Source organism: Monodon monoceros, unplaced genomic scaffold, assembly GCF_005190385.1.
Source record: "Monodon monoceros isolate NGI ecotype Baffin Bay Population unplaced genomic scaffold, NGI_Narwhal_1 Super_Scaffold_14, whole genome shotgun sequence".
NCBI lineage: Eukaryota > Metazoa > Chordata > Mammalia > Artiodactyla > Monodontidae > Monodon > Monodon monoceros.
This window is the reverse complement of record NW_021703770.1, coordinates 49,385,023-49,403,011: the sequence shown is the minus strand read 5'-3', so window position 1 is coordinate 49,403,011 and position 17,989 is coordinate 49,385,023. Positions and strand designations below refer to the sequence as shown.

At 38.8% G+C, this 17,989-nt stretch overlaps 1 protein-coding gene across 9 annotated transcripts in view; it reads left to right on the top strand.

Annotated features, from left to right (window-relative positions):
* Positions 1-2,465: 2,465 nt before the first annotated feature.
* The window catches only part of RALYL (RALY RNA binding protein like), an 829,152-nt gene continuing 813,628 nt past the window's right edge, over positions 2,466-17,989 (top strand). For 4 of the 9 annotated variants that reach the window (XM_029223112.1, XM_029223114.1, XM_029223108.1 and 1 more), the window contains exon 1: positions 2,472-2,839. The gene's annotated coding sequence lies outside the window, so the exon portion shown is untranslated. Of the gene's footprint in view, positions 3,676-17,989 lie in introns of all 9 variants that reach the window. The other 5 variants (XM_029223116.1, XM_029223111.1, XM_029223110.1 and 2 more) reach the window with 3 other exon arrangements.

Here is a 17,989-nt window from a genome sequence, read left to right as displayed (position 1 = left end):
AGTATCTTTCATGTATTTTTTGGAAATACTTTATTCTAGCTCTAAAACCAGATAAAAATGTAGTTCAATTCCACCTCTAATACTAACAATGGAATGCTTGACAAATTACTTAAATCCTCTGACTTTATTTTCCTAATCTGTAAAATGAGTATAATAGAATCAATGCCATACAGCAGTAACAAGAACTAAATGGGAGGCTATGCTCAGTAAATACTAGTTCCCTTGGTCTAATTTTGTTTACTCTTGGTTTTAATATGGTGATACAACTTAAAAGATAAAAATGGCACACTGGAAATAAAATAAATGGAATATTTTGAGCACCTTACTGTCATTACATAAGTAATGGGAAAAGGCAGGGAGGATATTGATGTCTCCCTTTTTCTTCAGCAAAATTGCATTTAACATAAAGGGGAGTCATTTTATTGAATAATAAAAGCCTGACAATCACTGTGATTGGCTGACAGCCATTACTGCAGTGTAATTTTAAACAGCTTGTTTTTCAAAGTTCTTCTTGAATAACTCTTTAAAACCCAGGCACTGCCCAAGCTAGTTGAAGGGTTCAAAATTCATTTTTAAAGTGGAGTTTCTCAGTACTGCTGTAAAAAAATGCATTAAACAGTATTTTCTTATTAAGTGATTAGAATCAGATATTTTTTGACATGGGAGGAAAATTTTGGAAAATTTAGCAAACAAAGGGTTTTATGGTAGGGAAGAATTAATTCATGACTCAGAGAAGAAAAAGACCACATTTGGAGAGATCTTTTTTTTTTTTTTTTAAAGAAGCCCAATGTATTTTACAAATGAAAAACACAATATTTGATCTATACTATCCAGCTTATAATCCTGTCATTTCTGAATGGAACTCAACAAGCCTTCCAAAATTACCAGATCCACTTTGATGCATTCATCTTTCTCAGTCAGTATTTCTAATCAGCAAATCTCACCTTAAAGTATGTATAATAAGTGGGTATAGAGTTGGCAATTCACCAAAATAAATATTTAATGATATTTTAATGGTTATTTTAAAACTCTTTTATTGTCCTATTCTTTTATTTAAATTGGGATTAATACTTTATTTGGTCAATGAATGCTGAACCAGAATGCTTGAGAAATATCTTTGCTGTTGAAGCTCTCTATAGTGGATGTGTACTTAATTTTCAGAATTGTCCAGGCTAGATCATGTCTGGTAGAGGCATTTTATCTTAAATGTCAACATTGGAAACATTGAGATAAAGATCAGGGGCAGAAATCTGTGAACTGCAGAACTGTGTCAATTGCTCATTCTCAAACATAGCGATGCTAATTAATTCCACACAACCCAGATTCAAAGCAGCACAGGGAAACCGTCCTGATATTAGTATTGCACAAAAATGAAGAAAAATAGATGTGTTCAAGCTCCCAGAAAACTGATTCTTTAACAGGAAGCAATAGAAGAATCCCACTGCATCCAGCGATTGGCTGATGGAATCTTTGTTCAAGCGATAGGCATCCTAACCAGATGCTAGGTGGAGTAATCCTTCTCTCACCCTCACCTTCACAATCCACAGCTCAGCCACCTGGGCTCTCGCGGGCTGCGCCGCCGCCTCGCTCCCGGTGCACGTCTCCCCCTCTCGACCGCCAAGTGCTCACTCTCTCCCAGGGAGCACTAACACAATGGACTCACTTGTTTCCCTGGCACCTCTCCTTTGACTTCCAGCTCAGCCCACAACTTGGGGAACAGTCTAGCAGGAGCCTCTTGCCATGGATCAGGGACCTTCCAGAGGAGCTTGGAAGCACGCGCGCACACGCAGACAAAACAAACAATGCCTGGTCCAAGAATGAATAAATTAACGACCCCCCCACCCCCGCGCATCGCTTTGAAACCTGAAAAAAGAAACCCCGGACCAGGTTGCCTAAATGAGAGATTTTGTTTTGTCTTTCAAACTGCAAACATTCCTGTCTGACGACGGCAAAAGAGATGCTGTGGGTTCTGTTGGCAATAAAGATTGACGGTGGCTTTGCCCGTGACAACGCCCCCCGTAGCGCGCTGAGCCAGGTTCCCTGAGAACCGCGAGGGGGAAGCGCGGATCTAGGGGGAGGAAATGGCAGAGGCCAAGGCAGTTTAGGAGGGATGAGAAATTGGAAATCAGGGGGGGAAAAATGACTGAGTGCAGTAGGGCTTTATTAGTGAAACTTCGGGAGAGAAAGGGATGGGATCTCTCCCCAGGTAACTACGCTGAGATGAAAAATAGATGAATACACAAGGAAGTGGCAAGCAACAACAAGTTTGAGGTGAGCAGCAAGTTGTTCACTTCCCCCTAGGCGTTTGATCAGCATCCCCCGAGCTGCCCCAGAACACGCGCTCCCCATCGGAGGCGGCGACCGCGGCAGGAGCCTCAGCAGCAGCAGCAGCAATAGCAGCAGTACCAGCGGCAGCTGCGCGCCTCCAGCCCAGCCCCGCTCGGCTCCCCCTCTCGCCGGCGCCCTGCCTGTCTTGCGTGTGCGTGTGCGTGTGCTCAGCCACAGCGTGAGGGGCACCTGCTCGTCTGGGCTCACAGCGGAGGAAGCCTCGCCGGGAGCTGCAGCTGCTGCCGCCCCTGGTGCTGCCGCTCGCAGGCGCCGGGCTCCCCGCCGCCGCCGCCGCCGCCGCCGCCTGGTCTGCTGGAGTTGGGCTCCGTGGGGCTTCCCCTCTCGCAGCCTCGGTCCTTCCCGGCTGCCTGCAAGTCAGCCTGGTTGCGAGTCACGTGTCAGTGCCTGAGGCAGAGACTGAGAGAAAAAAACGCGCTTCATTCCTTCTTCCACCGCCATACTGTATTTTATCCTAAATCTCATTTTTATTCCAACATTTTACTCCCTCTCGGTGAGTACCTTCTCAGTGGCATTCTTGTCCTATTCTTTTTTTTTGGTCCCCCCTTTTTTTTTTTTCTTCTTCTTTTTTTTTTCCCACTTCTTTGATTACTGTTTATATTTGGGAAAGCTGGAGGAGCATGGTTTTGAGCCTTTTCCTGAATCCAAGTTTTTCTAGCATGCAATGGTTCTGTAGACAAGGCGCTGTGTCTGGGAGTCCGCGGCGACTATGCCCGCTGGGAGCGACTCCCAAGTCCAGCAAGATATGCAACTGGTTTGAAGGAAAAAGCGATGTGAAGTATGGTGCCTATTTTTTTTTCCTTTGTAAAAATAAAAAGCATGTTTCTAACTCTTTTTTTGGCATACTCTTTTTCTGATAAGATTTTTGTATAGGTGGGATTTTACGGCAGTGTTTATAAGTTTGTGGTTTTGCAGTACTGGTACAAACCACTGAGCAAAGACATGAATTTTCTATTTTTGTGCCCTTTTTGGAAGCCGGGGAGAACAAATTCGTTTTTTTCCCTCCTGTTTTTGATACCCATTGATAACATGAAACTTTTCTTGCAGCTGGTTACTGGGATTATTTTTAAGCGAATACTTTTTTCCTCCTTTAAATTAACTATGACTTTTGCACATCTGACTTTTTTTAAAAACCGAGATAATCTTATGAAAGATATCCTGATATCTATATCTATATTATCCTTTCTTCCTCCCCCTCCCCTCCCCGTAAATCAATTTTCAAATGATGGCAGTGGAAGGTTTTTCTGGAAAAAAAAAAAAATGAAGTGCGGTTTGGTTTCCTTGTCAACGGAGGATGAAGTGAACAGCTGAGCAGCTCGCAGAGAGCAGGTACTTGGTCCCCTTGGAGGCGTTTCCCGGGTTTGCAATGGCAACACTGGTCCTGGCAAAGAAATCTCTGTGTGTGTATGTGCGTGTGTGTGTTTTGTGTGTTTGTGCGCGTGTGTGCGCGCTCGCGGCTCCGGGCAGCTCGGGGTGGGGAAAGCCGTGCAGGGAGCTAGGGGAAGCCAAAGTCAGCCCCCGGCCTCGGGCTGGTTTTTGGATGTGCGCAAAATACCGTCCCTCCCTCGGCTGCGCCCAGGTCGTCTCCGCAGCGGGCGGCGTCGTGCGCCCCGGGCGTCGCCGGCCGGGGACGCGGAAGCCGGCGGGCCCTGTAAGTTCACCGAGGGCCACTTGCAGAGCAGGAGGGTCGAGGGTCGAGGATGCGCCTCGGGCCGGCCGGGGCGGCCCCTACGTGCGCGCGGGAGACTGGGGGAGAGAAGCGGCAGGGGCGGCATCTTCCGAAGGGGCTGCCTTCTAGCCACGGGGCCCGGGAGCTTGAGACCTTTCCAGATCCCTGAGGATGGCAGCGGCCCCCGCAAGCTCAACTCCCGCGCCTCCTGTTTGCATCGAGTAAACAACGCAGTAGGTCTTTCCCAGCCTGTTTTGCCGGTTCCGAAGGGTTTGGCTTTTTAGCGGTGCCGTCTTTGGATTTTTTCTTTCCCTGTTGTGTTGCTTTAGTTTTAAGTGCCTGGCGCCTTCCAGGGTGGGGGGAGATAGTTACTTTCTGTGATGGTCAGTTGCGTTTAATGTTGAGGACGAAACTGTTAGTTTGCATGAATGAGACTACACCCATAAGGTTGAGTGTTAAAGGGACAATGTGTTTTCCCTCTTTTTAACCACTTCATGGTGGTGACAAAGGTTTTTTTTACCCTGAGAACCGGCCACAGGACAGGACTAGGGGTTGGTGATGGTGGTAATAGATTTCGGTGTGTTGATAGCATTGCACAGTACTCAGTGCTGAATGTATTCTATAGAGTTTATGGTATTTTATGATTGTCCTGTGACATTTCCAGTGTAATCTGGTACTACTTTTTGGAGATGTACCACAGTTGGTAATAAAAAGCCTTTTCTGTATTTAACACAGTGACAGAATCTGCTGGAAAACTTGTTGGCCAAATAAATTTTGTGTTGTCTAGAGGCCATTATTTAAATGATTTGATTCTGAAGCTTTGTATAATTTGGATTCTGTTAAAATAAATATAAGGCAAGTGAAATAACTTTTACTTCTCAGATTAAGTTTTCTTGTAGGTTATAAAACTAGGCATAAAAACTAAATCCAATATACAAAAGGGCCCATAACAAACATGTTAATAACATACACTATGGATTTTCAAGCAAATATTTAAGTCTGCAAGCTCAGTTGGTGGAATGAAGTTTTATGCCTGTATTTCTTTACTCTTTGTGGTGAAAAAGGAGTGCAAGTGATCATTTATCTGCAGAAGATTAAAATTTATTGCAATATTTAGAAAGCTATATATTTCTAAATTCACAATGCACTCTCTCATTTCAGAGGTCTTCGGAAGTAGCAGTGTGAGTTACTTTTGTACCCAGGGTAGCTTTTCTCTGTTTAGAAAGCCCTGTTGCATGTATACACCAGACTTGATATCCTGAAGGGCATAGTTCAAAGATTTGACACAAATATTATGTAACGCAGCTGTAAATTTTGATTTTATTGCTGTGGTGAGCACTCTACTAAAATGCAGTCTTTCGTATGATTTAAACGGCCAGCAAAAACATTTTAAAAGCCCCTTGCGACATTCTGTGTTTTTTAAATCATTTTTATCATAATAATTTTGTAAGTAGATATGCTCATTTATTTAAAAATGCAAGACAATGCATGTGTATAATATTTCTTTGCAGGGTGTATGCACTGTAAGTCATTTGTTCTTTTAGAAGAGAGAGACAGTGAGTGAGAAAGAAAAACTTGAGTAATAATACCAGAATTTTCATTAAGAGGAGCACTTGCTTCCCTAAGATGGAGGTAATTGTGTCTTAAGATTGGTGTCTTAAGAATGTAGACGGTACTGTGTGATGTTTCCAAATGAGATTAAAACCATAATGGGGTGGAAGAAGATGTTCATAGGATTTCAAGTGGGAATAGATATTTAGTTGTGCAAGTATTCTCTAAATAAAGATCATGTTAAGAACCTTTAGTCATAGTAGGTTTTCATGGAATATTCATTGTCCATTATATTACATACTTATGTTAAATTTCTATTACATTGAAATTTTGAAATTTCCTCCTCCATGAATTATATTGGAAATTCCACAACTCTTTAAAAAACTGGTCACCTGGTCTGTGAGTGTTTTGGTTTAAATCTTTGAATGTGGTATCCTAGAATTAGCACCGCCTACTGTTTTCTCATGGAAAAATAATATTGTTCTTAAATTCAGTAAGCAGCCCACCCTGATTCTGATGAACTTAATCATGCAAACTACTTTTTACTGCTTACTGAGAGGAAATAAAAAATGTTTCGCTGGGAGAGAGGGTTTGGGGTGAAGGTAGAGGATGAGGGAAAGAAGACACATAAGATTAAATTGGCTTCTGGACCACTAACTGACCTTAAGTATTTTATTATCTGAATGCAACAAAGAAATAGTCACAAATTTTAAACAACCTGCTGAATTTGCTAGAACTTTTCTAGGGGATGCCAAAATTTGGACATTTTGAAAAATCCTGTATTACTGAATTAACTTTACATTTTTTGTCCCAGTCTTGAACATTGTAGAGAAAAAAAAAACCTACCTGGGGTTCTGTCTTGAGTGTGTGGTCTGTCCAAGAATTTTTAAATGGTGAAATTTTAATCATTAAAAGTAAACATTTAATTATTTCTTATTTTTATCCTTACATGATTATAAGCAAGCAAGTAGCACACTGATTTTTTTCTTAGTGTGCCTCAAGCAGCCACACTGTGGTGGTGTTAGATATAAGGGGGAAAAGTTTCAAACACATATTTTATAAAGGCACTCAATTACAAAAGATATGTTGCCTTTTTAAAAAAAGATAGTTTATTTTCTCTAATTTTTATGAAAGGCTAGTGGTTAAAAGAGCTACCAAATTTGTGCAAAACAATGATGCTATCAGAATGTGAAAATAATGGAATAGAAAAAGAATGCACATACATTTGATATACAAAAAAATTATATTTTCCTAGTTAGAAAAATCGCATGCTATATGAATAATTGTTTCTTAACTAAAACAGTCATTTTTTTAAAGCAGCTAGCAAGAAGTGTGTGGAAAAGCTCCTGTATCTGTTACATTCTTGAAAGCATTTGACTAAAGCAAATGCTTTGCTTACTTTTTACAGATATTGTAAGCACTAATTATACAGTGCATCAAATCGAATAAAACTCTACACTGGAAGTAGAAGAGAAGTGAAGTGGGTATTTAGAATTGTTTACATGCTAAAAAGGAAATTGAAAATATTTTACTTACAATTTAATTAATTTATTCTCCTCTCTGACTTTTCAAAATTTTATTTTTAAATGATGATTAGCTGTGACTTTAAAAAATACAGCTATTTTCTTCACTTCTTTTATCACATTGCCATTAAGAAAATTCTATTTTGTGTATGAAAAACTGAGGTAATGTTGAAAATGTATTCTTCAAGTTGTTTATGGAGCTCCGAAAGAAATTAAAAATTAATTTAAAAAATTCCTTACTGGTCTGAAGTTGCTGTTATTATTTTCTAATTGTTTCATTATTATTATCATTTGCTACTTCTAGTGACATGCATAAATACCTTTAAAATCCTATTTTCATAATTCGGTGTGACGTTTTAATAAACTTCGGTAATTGACAGTGGCAACAAACTTTCACATTAGTGACAATGAGGGCAATTACTTTTACTACATCATGACTTTGAGAACAATAATTATTAAATAAAATTTAAGTAATAGTTTGATTTCTGAATGTACCAGAAACTAATTACATATTTAGGAAGTCTTACATAAATGTCTGTCATCACTCTTCTTTTTATTATTAAGTTTTGACATGTAGAATACATATATATAACCCAGCTATTGCCAACTTTTAGTAGTTCTGCTTTTTCCTGTAGCTTTTTAGATTTTCAAGAAAATATTGGGGAATTTTTTTGTTGTTTTGTTAGACTCTTGTTAAATAGCAAACTTACATTGTGGAAAATTGATTTTGTGCTTTTCTAATTCTCCCATAAAATTAAAGGTTTTTAATTTATGTATGATGCAGTTATTCTGGGACTGCATTCTGGAAAATATAGAGGTGTTGATTTCCTTTTTCTTTCCATTCCTAGGCATAGAGAGGGCAGTGGGAGAACTTCAGTTAGTGTTTAGGATAAATGTCTTCTGGACTGTCCTTGGAGCCTCCGCAGCTGGGGTCAGGACTGCAAGATTTATTTCTTGGGCCGTGTATAAATCTAAATGGAGAGGAGAATTTTAGCAGAGATCATAGGAACGTTATCCTGCTTTTCTGAAAGATGCAATGGAATGCCTCAATATGCACCTTCATATTAAAGAAAAACTAGAGGTTTTACTTGCATCAGTATGTTTCATAAAATTACATATGACTCATCCATCTATCTATATATATTTTTCTTGCTTAGAATAATGTAGTTGAATATTTTGTTTAAACTCCAGCGGTGGAAATTAATTGCATTTGTACCTAATCCATGTATTTAGAGAAAATATTTATACACATTTTGGTAGCCATATGCTAAATTATAACTGGAGCAACATATTTTTGAGTCAGTTTGGAAATTGTTAACAGGCTGGAGTAGGGAAAGGCTACTTTTTCATTAAATCAGGAAGAGAGGGAAAGAAAAGTAGGACTACATTTATTGATGTGTCAGATACATGCACTTCGATGTGTCCTTTCCCTCCATGAGTGATACCATCATTTTTATATTTTTGGGGAAACTGAAACTTGGAGAGATATGTAATTTGCTCAAGGCTCCATAGGTAGTAGAGGGACAAATGATAGGAATGTCTGAATTGACACCATGTGTCTCTCCCTCTGTACAGGGATGCTCCATTTGTAGAGATGAAATGTTGTTTGTTTCCTTTTACCTAGCATAAAACAACTGCTATATATGTATTCTTGGTACATTATTTAAAATGACTGTATTTTGGTAAGTTTTTACTACTGAGTGCTGCGGCCAGAAATAACAGAAAATGGCACCATTTACACAGAGACTCTTTACTGGTGCTGAAAGGGCCTTCAAGTGACCATGCCATCACACAGCTCTCCAGGACCATAGGATTTTCTGAACAGACCCAATACGTGGACATTTGTGAGAAGCCACTCATGCTCTGTGGTCAGGACAGAATAGATGGTTCTGTGTCTACGGTGGCTTTGATGAGGTTGTGGGAAAAGCACTGCACAAATATTTAGTACAAAATGCAATCTCTACTCTTGAAGCTTTTGCAGTGTGACGTGGAAAGTTATTCTTTTGTAAAGGAAAACTGAACAGCCAATTTTTTCATTACACAGTAAATCTATAAATATGGGTGTCTCTTCTGTCTACCAACATTTCACTATCAATATCATCTCCACCTCAGAATCTCACTGTTACACATATTTGTATGTGACATTTTTCAAGCTCATTTTATCTGTTTGTTAAAAACATAAAACACATATAACTGCAAGATGTTATTTTAGGATGCTTTTCTTAATTGCCTCTTTAGATGTGTGAAAAAGGATTTTATTATTAAATAGTTTCCTTGGAACTTGAAAATAATATTTTTCAGTAAAGAATGGGAAATACAAACTATAGTAGAGGCAGTGTGAATGAACGTGATGCAATGGATTTCAAAGATGATGGTCAATCTGCAAGTCCATAAAATCAGTGAATTTGGAGGCCAAGGTGGAAGGACTATCAAATGCTGCTTTTGAGTTTTGGAATCTGGATATCTTGAAAACCAAGAGTATAAAACAAAACAGGAGAAAATAAAAATATCTAGAAGAGGGCCTGGTTTGGTTGGGGGTGGGAGAATGGTTCAGTTTTGGACATATCACTAACATAAAGTTCTAATATTAACCTGGATAAAATGTCCAATATGCAATTGAAATTCAGATCTAGAGCTGGAAAGCACACTGAAAACTAGAGAAGGATGTTACAAAATTACCTACATTAAAACTTTAGGAGGCAGACATTTGGGAAACACCTGCATTTTTCTGAGTGGATGTAAAGGGATCTGGTTAAAGGCAGAGAAAGAGAAAAAGGAGGATAGCCACTGAAGCTTAGGAGGAGTGTGTGTGTGTGTGTGTGTGTGTGTGTGTGTGTGTGTGTGTGTGTGTAGAGAGACAAGTGTTGTTCAGCAAGGCTGATGTTGTATAGGCTTGAAGGAAGGTGAGACCTGAGAAAAAGGTCCTTGAATCTGTGATTAAAATCTATTAATTTTAAGAAGAAACTAAATGAATGAGACATATTAGACTTAAATAAGTGAAAAAACATTCCATGATTCTGGATATGGTGTGACAGCATCATAAAGAGATCAGTTCTCAAGATTGTATGTGTCACATTCTTGTGTGTGTGTGTGTGTGTGTGTGTGTGTGTGTGTGTGTACATGCATTTGAGCATGTAACATGACTAAATAGGAAGACCAGTAAGAAGATTTTCTGGAACTAGGTAAATTGATTTTAAATTAAATATAGAAGAAATAGAAAAAGCAAGAATAGCTAGGGTAACTCAGAAAAAGAGGGCAAAGGGGGCTAAGCTATCAGATATTAAAATATACTGTACATATTTTAAAAATAGATTTACTAACTCTGTCTCCTTACTTCCAAGCAATGTTTCTTCAGCAGCAATGAGCACATCTAGTGCACAAATTATGGTTTCTAAATACCATTTCCCACTCAAGGGAACCAAACTTTCTGGAGAATTTGCTGATTTTAAGTCCGGGCAGAAAAAGTATAAGATGAGCCTGGGATCTCTCATTGTGCCAGGAAGTGAGGAAATGACCCCAGACAAATAAGGTTGTATAAACCTTATTTGTAAACTGTAACTGTAAATAGGAACTAGCTTGAAGAGCCTCCCAGTTGCCAAATTCAGATAAATTTGAATATCAGTGGTTGTTGGTTCCCAATGTCAGGTGAAATTAGCAACTGGCCCCTGTACAGGGAGGGCAAAGAGAGACTGTAGAAAGAGGCAGACTACTCCAACTTGGTAGGTGGCAGTTTTAATAATCAGGACAACTTATGTACAAGGCTTTTCTTAGGTGGCTGCAAGGCAAATCGATTTCTGCATCCACGCACCAGGATCTTAAAAGTTTATTCAGATTTCCCTCACTCTCTGAAAGTGGAGCGTTGCCGTGAAACCTTTTGTAAGCCGAAATGGTGTAAAGAGAAGAAGCAATTACCCTAGGACACATCTTGCTAATAGATGCACAAAATAAATCAGGATAAAGCACAGATGCTCACAAACACAATTAAAGGTACGGGGGGCTTGCTGCTGAGATGCTGAGTGTAATTCCTGCAAAGGGAACTTGGCGGTGCCACTCTCAGTGCTCTGGTGTGTGCTGTCTCTATGAGGCTCGATGCAGAATAATGAATGCTATTTTCGCTTCTTGATTTTATTCATAAAACGAAAATCCTCTTTGGATTTCTTTCAGTTAGTGAAAATGGGTACTAATACAGGTCTTTAGTAAATGTGAAGTGGGGGAATCCCTGTATAGAAGCCTTGATGGGGTTCAGTCACGTAACCAGTCCAGATGTTATTAACAACACATTGCTTTCTCAAGACTGAGTCCTGGAAGTGCCTAAATATACATTCCAAGTGTTAGTGGAAGAGGGTCTGGAGACCCCTCCTCCCGTGGGCCTCGGTTGTTGGTAAGGACGCAAAGAAGAATTTGAGGTCTTAACTGTTGCAAGAGAGTTTATTGAAAATACGGAGAGAATAGAGAGAACACTTCAAGAGAGAGGTGGGCCAGGCCAAGGAAGGCAGTGGCCCGGGAGGGCTGGGGTATAGAGTTTTTAAGGCAAGGTTGTTGATTGACAGTTTTGATTGACAGCTGCAGGTTATATAACAAGAGGCTCTGCTGCACATGTCCTTCCCATAATTCAGTCTGTTATAATCAGATGTATGTATTCGTCGAATATTTATGAACATTTAATGAACCTAATGGCCGCCAAAGTTTATCTATGGACATGATAGCGTGAGGTGTGTACATGGGCCAGAGTGCGGAAGGTCCCTCCAGTCGGCCAGTGGGGGATCTTCTGGTCCCCTGACTGTTTTGGAGTACTGATGGGGGCATGTTTGGGGCCGGGTTGGCAGATTGTTAGCAGGATTAGGCGGCTATGGGGCGAACCACCTCTTGTTGCTCAGGGCTAGCTTCCTGCCTAACACAAGGACAGGGGAGGGGGTAGGAAGTCTCTGATTGTTCGGATCCTACTCTAGGGTCAACCAGTGGTCACATCCTCTCAGTGACCTCCTCCAACAAGAGTGACTGTAACACTGTAAAACATTGAATAAAGCCCATGAGTCCATCCTGATACTCTAAATTAAAAAAAATATTAATAAATCGATTCTGAAAATAATATAAATTGAAATAAATGGTTGGCTTGCTTATTAGGAGGAACTCTTGATGAAGGACAGCTCTTCTTTACAAAATATGTAAGTGTAAGAAATGCTAGAATTAGCTGTTTGTAATTCACATTGAAATAAATGATTCAAGCAAGAATCATCAACAGGTGCTAAAACCATTAGTTACAAATATTTTGGGGAATAACGTGTTCTCCTTGTGCTCAAGGATTACTTTTTTTTTTTTTTTTTTTCACTGCTGTGGCCTCTCCTGTTGCGGAGCACAGGCTCCGGACGCGCATGCTGAGTGGCCATGGCTCACGGACCCAGCCGCTCCGCGGCATGTGGGATCTTCCCGGACCGGGGCATGAACCCGTGTCCCCTGAATCGGCAGGCGGACTCTCAACCACTGCACCACCAGGGAAGCCCAAGGATTACTTCTTAATTGCATCTGGCATTTACCTTAAAGAGCTGAGTGATCAAACCCGGTGTCACTAATAGCCTGAGGTCATGAGCCTCTTGATGGATGCAGTATGAAGTCTTCAGTGCCATTTGTGAAATATTGTTGCCAGAACGTTTTAAGCTGAATCTAAAACCTATTTAGGCTTAACTTCTAATTTACAGAAAAATACAGGGAAAGTGGAAGCTGTTAAACTGAACCATGAGGAAATAATCATACAAATTCACAGGGTTTAGTATTTTTCCTGAAGATACCAGACATGTGGCCTAGTCTCTTCAAAAGACATTATCACTGTGGGGAGACTTTTCTAGATTAAAAGAGACTAAAGACAACCAAATGCAGTGTTTGGAGCTTTATTTGATCTTAGTTTTTTTAAAAAGGCTATAAAAAAGATCAAATTTTGGTAGAATTGGGAAAATTTGCACATGGGCGAGGTTATAAGTGATATTAGGAGATGCATGCTGAATTAGTTAGGGATAAATGCCATGATGTTTGCAACCTAATTTCATATAAGTCATGGTAAAGTGTGTGTCTGTAAATCAAATCATTTGTTAATAATTTTTGAATCCAGGGAGTGATTATTCAGATTTTATTGTATTATTCTTTCAAATTATCTGTTTGTTTGAATATTTTCAGTAAAAGTGTTGAAAAGTCTGTTAGTTGTCATTGAGAAAAAATGTGCATATTAGGGTTAAATACAAGCAGAAATCCAGTTGTCCATGTTTAAGGTCACATGGGCTCTTTGAAGATATGAAGACAAGAAGTAAGTTCAGTTAAGTGTTAATTGTAGAAATGAAATATTATTCAAGGGAGTAATATTATTGGAGGAGGGATGTATTTTTAAGCCATAATAAAGGATCTATGGATGTGTATTTACTTTTTTCAGGATGGAACCCCCTTAGCAAGAAGAGATAGAGGTATTGGGGGAGGAAAGTAATTTTCAGGAGCAAGTTTCAGAATGTTCTAAGAAGGTTGGTATGATCAGTAGTAGCACAAGAAGAGGCTGGTCACATCTTAGAAGAGGAAGGGAATTGTATCAGTTTGTTAGTTAACTAAATTCATTATTCAGCCCTGTACTGGAGGATGGGGACTCAGTGGTAAGTAAGACTAGTTAAGGACCCTGCCTGCAGGGAGTTTGCCATCTAATGATTAGTTTTCTCAGGTAAACTCAAGGTGGTAGGTTGAGATTAACTAGCATAGGGATAGGAATTTAGCAGAGAATATGCAAGAGGTCTATACAAAGAGTCTACAGCCGTAAGGAGGAAGTTGGCAAAATTAACCATTTGTTTTCACTAGCTGACACAATTGCATCACTCTGTCTAGGAACGCAACATGTAATTTGAATGGGTCAACAAACAATTGATTTTTCCTTGATTAGGAGATTAGCAAGGCACGCATAACATAAAGCAAAGAGCTGGGCTTTCTAGGTGTAGTAGGTATTTTATTGCAGGCTGACCATAAATCTGGGCTGGGGAAGGAGACAAGGGCAGCTACAGAAGATGAATCGACTAAGAACAGAGCAGATTGGGGAGCCTGAAGGTCAAAATGAAAAGTAATAGTAGGTTCACTGTTTTTAATAGGATAAGAGAGGTGTAAGGATGGATGGTTTTGATCAGAGGAGAATATTGTATTTCGAGATTTTGAAAGTGGAGCACAGTCAAATGATGACACAGTTCAGAGTTTGGGAAGGCATGCAGCTAAATGAGGCAGTTGCTGCTGATGTTGAGAAGTTGAGAGTGTTGTGAGGAGAAGCCGAGTGTTGAAGGGGTCACTTTTAACACCTTTTAAAAATTCATAAGGGGATGACAGGGAAAAAAGTGAAAAGGAAAACTTTGAAACGTGCTAAAAGTGTCAATGACATTCTTGGAAGTTTATGATCAACTGATGCCGTAAAGGATTTTTTTTTCTTTTGTGACTGATGGGATTTTAGTCCTTTCTTTTGGAACATTATGAGAGCTGTAGATATATATATATATATATATATATATATATATATATATATGTGTGTGTGTGTGTATATATATATATAATACACACATATATAGTATGCATATATAGTATATATATGTGTATATATATATATATACATATATATGTATATATAGTATGTGTGTGTTTATCTTGTTTGTGTTTGATTAGAATTATTAGGTAATACAGAAATAAATTCTGCAATGATACTGCAACCCAAAGTTGAGTGTTATAAGAACATAACTGATCAAAACCAAAAATATAGAATACTGCAGTTCAGTACTTTCTAAATAGAGCAATAAATGACTCATATTTAAAAGAACATTATAGAGTATCTGTTATATATTTTGGAGTTCAGTTCAAACTCCTTTTTTAAATCAGACGTCCAGTTGGCAGGTAGATAGACAGTAGCACTTGCTACTGCCAGTTCTGTTGCTGCACTGCTACTGCTTCATTCCATTTATAGATCATCCCTCCTGGATCAGACTGATTGCTAAGTGCTTAGTCGTGTTGTGCCTCATCTTTGTAACACCCTGAAGGAATTTATTATTACCCTAGATGGTAATATCAGGAGGAAATTGAGGATCAAACAAGTGACTTGTCAAATGTCCCACTGCTGTCAAATGGCTGAGTAAAGACTTGAACCCAAGACTTTTTGGCTTCACAACTTGAGTTACACCACTGTGCCTTATTTAAAAGGTGGAGAAAAAGGGATACTTTGATGTGTACATCAATAGGTCAGTGACATTTGTGTAACAAAATAGACACACTCACAACAGCTCCCTATGTACAGAAGATTTAAAAACACACAATGCTTTCAGTTGGAACTGTTCTGCTATATATGTTCCAGTTCTGTTTTCTCAGAGTCTTCCGTAGTGTTTCTGCTCTGGGCATAATTGGTGAGATTTTGAACACTTGTTTGTTCATTCAGCCAATATTTGTTGGGAATCTACCAAATCTAAGTCACTGTGTTTTAGGAGATTTAAAGTTTAGAAACAAGACCAGACATTGGGCCTACCTTCATGAACTGACCATCTACTTGGGGAAGGAAATGGTACATGTGAAAAGTGGCAATGCATGAAGTTATCAGAATTAAACAAAGTAACAGTGATTACTTATGGTTATTTAGGTCATTAAGACCCTTGAAAATTTTGGAATGCAATGCTTCTCCCTCTTCTCCAATGACTTGGCAAGGTCCTCAGGTTGGGAGATTTGACAGTACTCTCTTGACATTGTTATCCAAAGTCAGGAACATATGGGAGCATACAGGGGAAATGTGTAGCAGGAAAAGTGTTATAAAAGGGCCAAGGAAGAGGACAAAAGCAACACAAGATTTAGAGAGGGCTATCTGGAAAGAAAATTGGGAGGTGACAGGAATGATAGATTTGTGAGGCACAAAAGAGGCCAGCAGAAAATTAATATGTGTGTGACATTGTATTCATGCACATTTTATGCCCTAAAATAGAGTCCAGTGTTTGGCAAAATGAATTTTATTTTGGAATATGTTGAGATTATTTAACATTTCAAATAAAAATATCTTATCAGAAACAAATATTATAAAAACTATAAAATGAGTTCAGAAATATCTATGCTTTTTGCTCTTCCAGATAGACAATATAGTTTTAGTAATAATTTAGATTACTGAACCAATAAAATATGAGAACATTTTGTTGTATTTAATTTCTGAACCCATACCATCATGTTTGCAGTCTTTTTATTTCAGAATCACTAGATCTCCCTTTCCTGTTCCAGACCTCTCTCCTGACATTGTTGCAGTTCTAGAAAGGAAAAATGAAGAAGAAAAAAGAAAGGGTAGGAGAGGGAGGAGGGGAGATAGAGGAAGAATGCATATAAACTTTCATTATAACTCTGTGTGTTATTACTGCCTACAGGTTGTACCTCTATATTTTTACATATCCCTGATCAATATCAATTTTTACTTAAATCAAGTTACTCTGCTTTGTCTTCATCTATTATTTACTTTACAAAAATGTCATCTTTACAAAAATGTCATCTCACCATACTGTGCTCCCCAAAGTACCACTGTGACATTTTGCTTTTTTATAATATTTGGTGAATTCTTAAATGTATCTTTTTTGTGTATACCATATGTTCAACTACTGTCACAAATTTCTTCACAAAGAAAGATTATGTGAGTATTTCCAAAATCATTTCCAAAAATAATTTACTCTTAAAACATAATTTTAGTAAGCAAAAAGAGTATTCACTATTATTAGGTTTAAAAAATAATATATAATTGCTATTTAAATTCTTACTATGGACTAGGCAAAAAAAAAACATGCCTAGGTCTCTGAGGTTCCTTATTTCTGTTCCTATTTTATAGATAATAGACTGGGGAATGGAAAATCAATGAGATTAAGTTACTTGCCCAACGTGACAGAGCTAGTAAGTAGCAGAGCCAAAACTTCAGCCCAGGTCAGTCTGATGAGAGGCTCTGAATTCTAACCCACTAGGTTACTGTCATCTCATAATATATGCTGTGTTACCTAGGATTTTATTATTTACAAATATGACCCTTTGTCTTAGTCTGTTAAGGTTGCTATAATTATACCATAGACCAGGTGACTTACAAAGAACAGAAACTTTTTCTCACAGTGCTACAGGCTGGGAAGTCCAAGATCAAGATACTGGCAGATTCAGTGTCTAATGAGTCTTTCTGGTTCATAGACAGCTGTTTTCATGTTTCATCCTCACTTGACAGAAGAGGTGAGGGAGGAGCTCTCTGGGGTCCCTTTTATATTGGCACTGATATCATTTATAAGGTCTCCACCCTGTGACATAATCACTTCCCAAAGGCCTCACATCCTAATACTCTCATATTGGGGGTTAGGGTTTCAACATACGAATTTTGAGGGGACATAAACATTCAGTCCATAACAGTCTTTCATCTGATGCTGATTTTTTTTTTTTGGCTGGCAAAATGTGTGTTGACCCCTTAGCATGTCTTCAAAGCCATTGACCTCAGATAATGTTCTCAATATACAGTTATTGAACAGTTGCTACCTTGGTTCAAGCCAGCTAAAGTAACAGCAGTTTATAAGTTTTACTCCCATCTCTCCCTTATAGCTCTTGTGTCTAGTGTCTCAGGGTAAGATAAACAGTTCAGGATGAGGAAGGCCATATGGCTGGAAACCAACTGTATGAAGCCCTTTCCTGTTCAGGACTTAAGGACTGATCTGTTTAAGTTTGAATTGGAGAGGATTCTAAAAATATTATAACCTGAAAATATTGCACAATCCCCCTCCAACACATATGCAGGGTGTTTGGAAGAGAAACCCCTGCCGCTCTTTTACCTGGATGTTTTATCTTTTCAATATGCCTTGATTCCACTACAGCACATTATTTGAAGGAACAAGTAACCTAAATTTAATGTGTCTTT